The sequence below is a fragment of the Calliphora vicina genome, chromosome 3 (assembly GCF_958450345.1).
Source record: "Calliphora vicina chromosome 3, idCalVici1.1, whole genome shotgun sequence".
In the NCBI taxonomy this organism is placed as follows: Eukaryota; Metazoa; Arthropoda; class Insecta; order Diptera; family Calliphoridae; genus Calliphora; species Calliphora vicina.
This window is the reverse complement of record NC_088782.1, coordinates 100,652,188-100,665,228: the sequence shown is the minus strand read 5'-3', so window position 1 is coordinate 100,665,228 and position 13,041 is coordinate 100,652,188. Positions and strand designations below refer to the sequence as shown.

Sequence of the window (13,041 nt, the reverse complement as noted above, 5' to 3'; positions counted from 1 at the left end):
TTATGTCGTCCACATAAAAAGTTATACGCATCTAAAGTTGAAACATGTAAAAAGGGCTGTATTTTCTACGATTTTTCTTTTGTAGAAAAACATTTTCTTCGGGTCTACATACAATTTTTATATGATCCGAAAGAATAACTTAATGCAAAAGTGTGTAAAGTAAAATTTTAAAAAATTAGATTTGAGTAAAAATTTCTAAAAAGGCAAAGCAACAATCTTCGAAAAAGCTTCATATTGTTTTTTTGCTATCAATAAAATATTTCAAAAGTTATAATGCCATTGATTTAAGGACACTGGGTATATATTAGTTTAAAATTTTGTAACAATATTCTTAAACGTTAAAATTTTATATTAATTCAAATTTTATATTTTCTTTATTCCAATATTTCGATGTGTTACAAAAAATCGAACCCCATATATTTGGTGTCGGGTACAAAAATTGGATAATAAGTGTTCTTATAAAAAGTATTTTGCTTATTTGTATAATCTTTTTTGTAGAAAATATAGTTAAACACTTTTTTTCAAATTATGAAATGTAACTTGTGTAATTCTAGAGAAGCGATGCAATTTTTATTATTAGTATGTAGTTTAAAAATCCAAACAGCCTCTATTTAGCAGCCAGGGTAAAATCGTATTCATATGCTTATGATAACGTTTATTTGTGAACATCAGCAATTTCAAGGTGTCACTATCGTCACTTTCTCCCAAAAAATTATCAAATGTAGACATTTCCGATGAGTCGACCAAAGCAACAGCCAGTACACCCACAGCGGTAGAAAAACCTGTAAAAGAAGAAAATTATAAATGGCTTAAATCTATAGATTTAAAGTATTATTTGTTAATTATGAACTTACCCCATATACCATATTTGTGCAACATTATCTGTATGTCTTTAAGTGTGGGCAATTTCTTGGGATATTTCAACAACTGTAGATTTTCCACTAGATTTTCATGATAATACTGAATCAAATGATCAAATTGTTTAATTTTTATATCAATTTGTAGTGAAGATATTATAAAATATATTAAATCTTGTGCTGGTGAACCATATTTGGGAAAGGCATAGTCAACAAAATAGGTATCCAATAATTGACCAGCATTGTCGTATTGAAACATAATGTTGTTGGTCCACAAGTCGGCATGATTTACAACATTAAATTCAGCTTCATCTACTTTGACAGCTTTGAAAATTTCATCCATAATAATGGGCAATAGTTTTTCCTGGAAATTAGATAATAAAAGAACAAAAAGTTAAGGTCCTAGTAATCACATTTTTATATTTGTTACCTACCACTTTTTCTTTGTACAATTCGGGATTGTCGTACAAGTGCAAGCACTTCAAAAGATATTTGGCCATGCCCTCAAAAAACACACTCATCGATTTACGTCCTTTGTCATGATATAAAGCCGTTTTATAGATTTCATCATATGATCCAATATTCTCCTTATGCACTGCTGAGGCTGCATGCCATTGAGCCAGTTTCTTGAGCACCATTTTAGCATGTTTCATATCTAAACAATCCAAACGATTGGCATTTTTAAAACCACGCCTGCACAAATCTTCCAATAACAGATGTCCCGTTGCAATAGGAAGTTTATAGTATTTAGCTCCAAATTTATAGTCTTTGCCAGCATTTTCGTAGAGTTTTTCAAAGGCTCGTACACCTGGGGCTCTTGAGCGAAGCAATCCATGCCCTCGGTTAGCTCTTTATAAAGTTCAGATTCATGTTCTGTCTTTAGCATAAAGAATTTGGTGACCGTTGAACTGTCTGAAATTTTATATGCGAATGGTTTTATTTTAGCATAAATTTATGGGGAAATTTTTGAATTTTAAAAAAACTGATTTTAATTTTCTTTACATAAAATTCGATACCACTGAATACTCTCTGTATTCGAACTGATCACATCACTAGTTCTACTTTGACATATGATAATGATTACTTTGTAACTAATAATAACTTAATAAAGGCTGCAATTTATCACCTTTCAATTCGATTAGAATTTCAATTCTGGTCATTATAGTTGAATAATTTTCACCAGGTGCCAGACCACCATATGCTTTAAATTCTTTGATTTCTTTAAAATTTTCCACATTATCTCTCAGAACATTTTCAAATAATATTGCTTCAAGCCAAGCGGGTACATTGTCCGTATTATTTGCAGTATCCGACATATTAATTGTTTGGATTTTTTGTTTATTTTAGTTTAAATTATTTACGTTTCCCACAAGTTTTCAAATGACCGTAAATGAACCTTAAACGGTTTTGGACAACTAAACAAACGATCAGTTAGCATTCGACTAAACGAAAAGTATTACATACATTTTTGTATTAATTTGTTGGGGAAACAATTTATGCACATAAATAAATATCAATGTATTTAATAGATTGTCAATGACTCATCATTAGTTTACTTTTGAAGTGGTGTTTCTCTCAAACAGGGATGGACAATTAATTACATTTTTGATCACCTATCAAATAATAACATTAAAATACTTAAAAAATTGTTTACCCACAAACAGTAATTAACCTTCTAAATTAGTTTAATTTTTTAATAATTTTTTAATAAAGAGTTTAACTTGTTTTAAGCGTAAGTCGACTTATATGGTTTTAGGAGTTCTGAATTAAGTCAGATTGTATCAATAAGTTTCGGTAGTATTAACAACAAATAGTACAACATGTATGACCCTGTAAACTTCTCCATTCCTGCTCTCAAATAAACAAAATTGATAACTTGAGCACCGGCGAGTTCTTATCTCACTATTTGGTGTTTGTTTTCAATTTGTGAGAACTTCTGTGAGTAGATTATTTTTGATAATAAGTGCATTTTTAATTTGTTAAACTGAAGAGAGAAAAATTAATCCATTGTTTAAGAGTACGTATGTTGAGAGTTGGAAAGAGTATTTAATTTCAAATAAATAATCAGAACAGAGATAGACAGCAATAGCTAGTACAGCCAGGTTTGCCTACTTATTAGATTTTTACAATTTTTTACTGAAAATTGCCGTAGTTATATTTAGTTTAAGTAGTTTATAGATTATTTTATTTACAAGATTCCGGATTACTACTCATGATAATTTTAATTCATATTGCATAAAAAACAAGTAAGAGAATAATATATTCGGCCGTGACGAATCTTAAATACCCTCCACCTAAATATGAAGCTATAACAATTGAAATAATATAACAATTATTAGAAAGACTAGTTTACGCAGAAGATATTTTATCTCAAATGTACAAGAAATTGTATCAAATTCAGCAATTTATAATTGAAATTCCTTTTAGAAAGTATGAAATTTAACAATTTATATACTTAATAATTGGTTTGGCTCAACATTTTTCCTTATTAACCACAAGTGACGAAACAGAGTATAAAAAGGGTATACAAATATGTTTAGACAAATTTCCAATTGTCTAAATGGGAGCTACACTGAGGGAAAAGTGACGTTGCAAAATCGACAACGGTTGGTGTCATTTTGGCACCATACGGTGTCACTTTTTTTCGACACCGTACGTTTACAATTTGTAAACAAATGGGTACGAATCGACAACGCAATGTTGTTAAATTAAACGCCGACGCATCTCAACGTGAGTTGCTGACAAGTTATTGTCAAAGTGTTGCGGCGAAACTTTTTGCTCTGCTTTGTTTTTATAAGTGAGTTTTAAATTTTATTTACATTAAAAAAGTGAAAATATTTAAAAATTAAAATATGTATAAAAGAAAGTGTAATTGTATTTAATAGTGAATTTGTGTTGATGCAGATGAAGATCCAGGCAGTGCAAGAAATGAGAAGATCACCGAATCCACTGACGACATACAACTCCAAAAATTCCTGGAAACAATAAACATACAGTTTTTGTACATTTAAAAGGAAAGTAGAGCTATATATATAATTATCAGCAATGTAGAATACAATAAGTATTTGTTTTATTTTTTAGAATGATGACCTGTGGAAGCAGTGCCAAAATTAGGGATACTATTTGAAATTTCACATACAGGAACTCCGATAATTGCCACCAATGTTTTGCCAAATTTAAACATGAAATTTATATGTATTTTATATTTAAGTATTTATTCGTATTGTAATGTAAAACATAAAGGAATTATTAATTTATTTCAATTACCAAATCGTACACGAACGGTATCAAATCCACAACATATGGTTTCAAATTGACAACGGTGCGGTATCAAATTGACAACGGTCTGGTGTCAAATCGACAACGGATGGTGTCAATTCGGCAACTGAATGGTGTCATTTTTTCGTTGTCAAATTGACACCGTTCGTGTACAATTTGTGCACATACGGGGTTGATACACTATTGACACCGAATGGTGTCAAATCGTACACGGATGTGTTCATTTTTTCTCTGGGTGTACGACCTATTATGATTCGATTATCATAAAATATTTTAACGCGATTTCTATGTATTTTAATTGAATTTCATTATACCCTACACCACCATAGTTGGGAGGATATTATGCGTTTGTGCAGATGTTTGTAACGCTCAAAAATATTAGTCTAACATCCACCTTAACCCTTTAACCGGCAAGGCTGCCTTTAGGCGGGTATGTTAAATGTATTTAATGCTGCTTTATTTGGTTATTTTTTCCGTTATAACGGTAAATATGTGTAAAGAGACAAACAATTTACTTATTGTGATAAACAAGAACGTGTACTTGTGTTTTGTTTGTTTTTATTCCAAAGTATTTCTATTTTTTTCAAACAATAACCTGGTATATTATTTGACCTCGAAATAAAACTGGCCGGTAAGAGGGCTAAAGTATACCGATAGACTTAGAATCACTTTCTGAGTCGATTAAACGCTGTCCGTCCGTCTGGTTGGCTGGCTGGCTGTCCATGTAAACCTTGTGCGCAGAGTACAGGTCGCAATTTTGAAGATATTTCGATCAAATTTTGTACATATTCGGCCCAATGACCAAGCCTATTGAAACTGCCTGAAATCGGTCCATTATTTCACCTAGGACTTTATAGGTCATAAATGTTTAATTTATAAATGTGTCTCCACTAATTGCGCTCCAAATAAGTTTTATATATACAAAATTCATGTCACCAAATTTTGTTACGATCGGTCCATAAGTAGTCATAGTTCCCAAATAGAAAATCACTTTAACGTGCATAAATCGCTTAAAAATGTTGGTACACTCACAAAATTCAACATAGTAAACTTTCATATAGAGGTAAATCACACGATCATAATTGGACATAGCTCCCATATAAGGCCCACTTCCGAAAATCACACAAAAATATAAATTATTGAAATTTTAAAAGAAAAATGTTTTTGCTCTTTTACTTAGTGTAGGGTATTATATGGTCGGGATTGACCGACCATACTTTCTTACTTGTTTTTACAATAGTTTTATGGATATTATAGTTGTTATCGCTAGTGGAACTTATTTAGGAGCTGTAGCCTATTATGAACCGATATTCATAAAATTCAGTAGTATGATTTTTGAATACAAATTACTGATGTGTGTATTATTTTGGTTCAATATATTGAAGCTATGACATATCGCCATATAATATTGTAACGTGGAATATTGTAACGTTAAAATTCTGATCGGTGTAAAATTTTGGTTCAGTACAGATTTATTTGGATATTTGTGCAGGTTAATGTGTTTTCCGGAAGTTGTTCTTATATGGAGGCTATTACCAATTATGGGCTGATCATCATAACATTTGGAACATCGATTTTTATATATAGTGAATTTTTATTTGTTTCGAATTTCAACCTGATAACTATATTTGTAAGAAATTTATGAGAATTAAATATGAACCGATCTTCACAATCCAGTAGTATGATTAGTGGATACAAATTAGTGAATACAAATATCTTTTTCGGAAATGGGCCTTATAGGGTAGCTATGACCAATTATCGGCCAATCTGCATAAAATTCGGTATAGTGATTTCTTTTAGCAAAAACCTTATTTTTGCTGAATTTTGTATGGATACTGCAATTATGTACGCATTTATTGACCACGGAACCATATTTCGGGAAGAAATTTGTATGGGAGCTAGGAGATGTCATTGACCGATTCTTATAATTTTCAGCAGAGTTAGTCCTTTTATCATAAAAATAACGTGTGTATGGTTTTATGGAATTATCTGCAATATATTTACACAAATAACCAAAAATATGTGAAAATAATCAATAGTTTTAGGTTGTCTCAAATTTTGGAACTACTGTACCGATTTCGCTGGTTTTCAATACCAAACTGTTAACAAAACAATAAAGATTTTTTGTCCAAGTCTACCAATTTTTTTTGTATATGTTGGAATTGAGATTAGAATTTCATAAAGATCATGGAAATATATATTTTGTTGGGTATTAGATTATTATTTCTCAATGTTACACACGGAATGACTAACTTATATATAGCCTCATTCACCACTTATGGTGGTGTAGGGTATAAAAAGGATAATCAAATATTTGGACAAACTTCAAACTTTGTTTTTGTACTTTAATAGTGAAAAACTAAAGATTCATGTCGAATTTGTGATTATTTTAAGAGATTTATGAGAATAAAGTGATTTGAAGGAGTGGACCTTATATGGGGGCTATGGCTGTATATGGGCCAATCCTCCGAAAATATTGTCTTGTTATTTATTTTTACATAAAACTTATTTTAGATTGCTTAGTCATTTATATACCATAACGTCATATTTCGGGAGTATGGGGGCTAGGGAAATCATGGACCGATTCTTACCATTTTCTTTAAAATGTGTTCGTTTAACATAAAAATAATATAGGCAAAATTTCATGGAATTATTTGTAATACCCCCAGTGAAAAAATGAACACATCCGTGTACGATTTGAAACCATTCGGTGTCAATAGTGTATCAACCCCGTATGTGTACAAATTGTACACGAACGGTGTCAATTTGACAACGAAAATATTACACCATTCTGTTGCCAAATTGACACCATCCGAATTTTATATAAATATTCCATGTTTAAATGTGGCAATACATTGGTGTCAATTGTCGGAGTTCCTGATTGTGAAATTTCTAATAGCATCCCTAATTGTGGCACTGTTTCCACAGGTCCTCATTCTAAAAAATAAAACAAATACTTATTGTATTCTTCATTGTTGATAACACTATGCACGAAATTGACACTTTTTTTCTGTCAAGAGAGGCACCCAGCGGCTTAAACTAATTCGGGTATGCTGAATTCAGTGGTGCTAACTGTTTTTCTAGGTTAGCTCGTATTTTCTAGATAAACCGTTATTTCGAAAATGGAGGAGGTTGCACAAAATACAGTGGTGGCCACCAATTTAAGACAAATACTTTAATTTTTTTCATCAACTGAATTTTAAGTGCGATAGAGCCAAAATAAAAGGACCTCTAAGGGTATGAAATTTATTATTAATGTTTCTAGTTTCTGAAAAATGTTTGGAAAAATCGGTAAAACATATATGGACCTATCCATAAAACATATATGGATATGTTGACCCACCTCAGGGAACATCCGCTGTTATTAACATGATATGACCGAAACTAATGGAACTAAAAATACGAAATTTGGTCCGAATATTTTATAATAATAAAAATATAATGATATAAATGTGAGAAAATATGTTTATTTAAATTGAATGAAATTTGACATGTGCAAAGAAGAAGTGTTGTCTAGTGTAAAGTTTGAATTTTGACCGCATGAGTCCACCATAGGTGCGGCCAGGGATCCCCAAATTAGGACTAGGGCATGATCAATTTTCAAAACGATCCTATTTCTCCTCATCGAGCACTACAAAAAACCTCGTCGTGGCTATCAACTATATCTTATAGCTTAGGAGATATTCGCATTTGAAAATTAAATTATCAACATTTTTACCCATCATACTCCAGTTTTTTTGATAAGCGGGTCCAAATATTTGCCGATTTGCTCCATTTTTCTTTTATTGGACTAACTACAAAAGTATATGTCAAACAAAACAAGAATTGTTTACAAATCATGGCTGACTCCAAAGGTATATTCATTTGAATTTAAAAATTGAGAGCGTATATCCAATTTTTAATGCCGTTTTAAAAACCAAAAATTTCGTAATTTTTCTAAAAAAAAAAATTATATTTCTAAAATGACTGCGATGCTTAAAAATATGTTAAGCCTAACTTAAAGGTAATTCTGTTTCGGAATTTCGGTTTTTCCAGTTTGTTCAATAAACTAACCCGTTTTTGAGTTACGCGAATTCATGTTGTGAAACCTCCTCCATTTTCGAAATAACGGTATATCTCGAAAATACGATCTAATCTAAAAAAACGGTTAGCACCACTGAATTCACCGCACCCGAACAACATTGCGTTGTCGACTCGTAGCCGTTTGTTTACAACTTGTAAACGTACGGTGTCGAAAAAAAAGTGACACCGTATGCGACACCAACCGTTGTCGATTTTGCAACATCATTTTTCCCTCAGTGAACTGCTTAGGACAATGATTTTTGTATACCACTTGTGGTGGTGGAGTGTATACTCGTAAATATAAATATGGGGCATTTCACGTCAAGTGAACCAACTTTTGAAATCGAAGTCTTCCGATCGCGATGAAATTTGCACCAATGTTAGTTCTATTGGATAGTAATTCGGACACCATTTTTCAACAAGATCGGTCAAGAACTCTCTGAGTTATAGGAGGTCAAAATTTGACATTTTGGCCAAACAGGTGTTTTTTTTATCCATATAACTTATTACCTATTGTTCTTAGCAAAATGTGTCCCAAATAGTTTAGATAGCTATTTATGCAATCTTTCGAAAAAAAAAAAATTAAAAAAATTTAATAAAATATTTTTGATTTTTTTTTTTTAAATCAAAAATATTTTTGACTTTTTTTTCAAAATGGGCCCTTTTTATTTTTTTTTATTATTTTTTTTAAGAAAGCTTAGGTCTTTTCCTAAGCGACCTATATGGTCGCTTAGTGGGATGCGAGTGGGATATCTATCAAAAAAAATATTTTGTAACTCAAGATTTAAAATTTTTGAATTTTTTTGCAAAATCAAAAACTTTATTGACTTTTTTTAAAAAAATGGACCCATTTTTTATTTTTTTTTTTTGCTCAGAAGAAAGCTTATGTGTTTTCCTTTAACACCTTTTTTGTCGCTTAGTGGGATGCGAGTGGGATATCTATAAAAAAAATGTTTTGTAACTCAAGACATACAATTTTTTACTTTTTTTTGAAAAATCAAAAACCTTTTTGACTTTTTTTTTCCAAAATGGACTCTTTTTTTATTAATTTTTTTTTCTCAAAAGAAAGCTTAGGTCTTTTCCTTTAAAACCTTTTTGGTCGCTTAGTGGGATGCGAGTGGGATATCTATCAAAATAAATGTTTTGTAACTCAAGACAAAGGTTTTTAAATTTGCACTATTTTAATTTTTTTCATATTTGTGTGTAAACCTTAAAAATTAAACTTACGCAGAGAAACTAGACACACTAGCCTTTCCGATGGTATGTAACATACCCAACTAAAATTTCATAGCCTCGATACTGTAATACCCATAATATGTTAACCTCAGGAATAAAAATCAATTTTTTTCTATGGAAATGTTGAATAATTTAATTTTGTTATTTATTTGTAATAATAATTAATTTAATATATAATAATAATAATAATAAAAAGATAAATAATTTAGTAAAATTTTATCTTAATCACAATAGATCAATTTATATAATAACTATTTTTACACTTAATTTATGAAGTTTTTAAATTTTCAAATATCCATACTTTTATCCTCCTTATTTGTCACCTTTATTAGCTGCTTCTTTTTTGTCAATCCTTTCTTGGCGTTATTAGATTCAGCTACTGATTTCGCTGCTGGCTTCTTTTTTGGCTTTGGAAAGAAATCGCATTGAGTAGATGCAGAAAACTTTTTTAATTTGAGTCTTCCATCGACAAGCGGTATGAAAGCATGGTATTGAGCAGTGCCATCGATTGTTACCGCAGCATCGAATCTGCTCTTTAGTGTTTTCAATGTTTCCTCATGATCCTCTTTGCTACTAAAAACTATTTTAGTTTCTTTACAATAATTCTTTGCCCAATGGAATAAAGCAGTCGCATCTAAGATGCGATCTTGATGAGAGCACTGGAGGCTATACTTCGCTGCATTTCTTTTGAGGTTTGCTCCAATACCATCATGGTAAATACAAACACATACTGTGTGAGTTCCGCTGCTTCCTGCCAAAACGCAATGTTTTGGCCTCAGTTGTGTAAATTTTGTGAATCCAATTTTGACATCCTCGTATTCAGATTGAAATGTTGCGAATAATTCATTCAGGTTACAGAGAACCATTCTCTTCTGCATTTGAACTTTCTTGCCATCGATTCGTACAGACATCCAGTCTTTCATCCCTGGCATCAGGCGACTCATATCATCTCGCTGATAAAACTGAGTTATTAGAGATTTAGTATCGCACTCCAAAGTTTTTCCCTTCTTTTTGTTTGGGAGTGTGAGAATCCCATGCTCAGCAACCAATTGTTTAGCAATTCTTGCTTTTCGTTGAGACGTTCCAAACTCAGTCATTGTTTTTGCAGAACTCCATGTTCTTGGAGCAAGATACAAAACTCAGACAAATTTTGGGGGTGGAAAATTAATAGCGGTCGGCCTCATATTACACCCCTCCAGTGGCTATTATCGGTCAGTTGTTGTGGTTTTTATTTTTAAGGTTTTAGAAACACTTACACACAAATATGAAAAAAATCAATTTAAAAACATTTGTCTTGAGTTACAAAACATTTATTTTGATAGATATCCCACTCGCATCCCACTAAGCGACCAAAAAGGTTTTAAAGGAAAAGACCTAAGCTTTCTTTTGAGAAAAAAAAATTAATAAAAAAAGAGTCCATTTTTGAAAAAAAAAGTCAAAAAGGTTTTTGATTTTTCAAAAAAAAGTAAAAAATTGTATGTCTTGTGTTACAAAACATTTTTTTTATAGATATCCCACTCGCATCCCACTAAGCGACAAAAAGGGTGTTAAAGGAAAACACATAAGCTTTCTTCTGAGCAAAAAAAAAAAATTAAAAAATGGGTCCATTTTTTTAAAAAAAGTCAACAAAGTTTTTGATTTTGCAAAAAAATTCAAAAATTTTAAATCTTGAGTTACAAAATATTTTTTTTGATAGATATCCCACTCGCATCCCACTAAGCGACCATATAGGTCGCTTAGGAAAAGACCTAAGCTTTCTTAAAAAAAAAAAAACAAGTAAGAGTACTATATTCGGCCGTGCCGAATCTTAAATACCCTCCACCTAAATATGATGGTATAAAAGCTGAAATAATATAACAATTGTTAGAAAGACGCATTGACAAGACTGAAATACGCAGAAGATATTTTATTTCAAATGTACAAAAAATTTTATCTAATTCAGCAATTTATAACTGAAATTCCTATTAGAACGTTTGACACAGTTAATTATTGTCTTTTAATTGAGAAATTGTCGTCTAAACTTAATTTTTCTAAATCTTCGTGTAAATTATTATTTTCTTACATAGGTAACCGTTAACAGTTTGTTGGAACTGGGTTAAACGATCTACAATATCTGATTGTCAAAGTGGCGCACAGTGGTATGAGAAAAAAAAGAGGGAAATAAATCTGTAACTTCTAAACCCTTAGTCCGATTTTAATGAAACTTCACATGCGCAAAGGGGAAGTGTTGTCGAGTTTAAGTCTGGACCTCATGAAATGAAATTTTACAATTTATATACTTAATAATTAGTTAATAAGTTTGGATCAACATTTTTCCCTTTTAACCTCAAGTGAAGAAACAGAGTATAAAAAAGGGTATACAAATATATTTAGACAAATTTCAAAATATTTGGTTGTGGGACTTTTGCGGGAGCTATGACCTATTATGATTCGATTGTCATAAAATATTTTTACGTGATTTTTATGTATTTATATGAGAGCTGTGGCCAATTATGGACCAATATTCACAAAATTCAGTACTATGATTTTTGAATACAAATTACTGATCTGTGTACTATTTTGGTTCAATATATGGATGCTATGACCTATTATGATCCTAAGTATTTAAGGGCTTTTTTTGTAGAATTTCATATAAACAACGCTATTAACAAGAGTGGACCTTATGTGGGAGCTATGCCGAATTATGCACCAATATTTAAAAAATCTTGTAGTACGATTCTTGGATACAAATTACTGATCGGTGTAAAATTTTGGTTGAGTGTAGATTTTTATGGATATTTGTGCACGGTAATGTGTTTTCCTGAAGTAGTTCTTATATGGAGGTTATGACCAATTATGGGCCTATCATCATAAAATTTGGTACATCGATTTTTGTATATATTGAATAAATTTGTTTTGAATTTCAACCTGATAACTATATTTGTAAGAAATTTATGAGGATATTAGTGATTTTCGGGAGTGGACCTTATATGGGAGCTATGGTTAAATATGGACCGATATTCACAAAATCCAGAAGTATGATTACTGGATTCAAATTACTGGATCTGTGCGTAATTTCATTTTGATATCGATATGTTTTTAATACTTTTTAAGGTTAATATCTTTTTTCGGAAATGGGCCTTATAGGGGAGCTATGACCAATTATCGACCAATCTGCATAAAATTTGGAACAGTGATATCTATATATATGAGTATAATTTGTGTGGAATTTTAGCATGATAAATGTATTTATAAGAGATTTATGAGTACTTAACTGATTTTTGGAAGTGGACCTTATATGGGAGCTATAACCAATTATCGGCCGATCTTCATAGAATTAGGTACAGCGATTTTGGTATATATGGGGATTATTCATGTCGAATTTCAACTTGAGAGCGATATTTATAAGACATTTATGCTTATTTAAGAGATTTTCGGAAGTGTACTTTATATGGGGGCTATGGTCAAATATGGGCCGATCCACGAAAAATTTTGTAATATAATTTATTTTACCACGAAACTTATTTTTGCTTAATTTCATGTGGATATTCCTATTTTGTAGGCATTTATAGACCATAGAACCATATTTCGGGAAGAAATTTGTATGGGGGCTAGGAGAAATCATGGA

General features: G+C 31.2%; 1 pseudogene; it reads right to left on the bottom strand.

The window, feature by feature from the left end:
• Window positions 1-283: 283 nt before the first annotated feature.
• LOC135954240 (uncharacterized) lies at window positions 284-2,262 on the bottom strand (annotated as a pseudogene).
• Window positions 2,263-13,041: the final 10,779 nt, after the last annotated feature.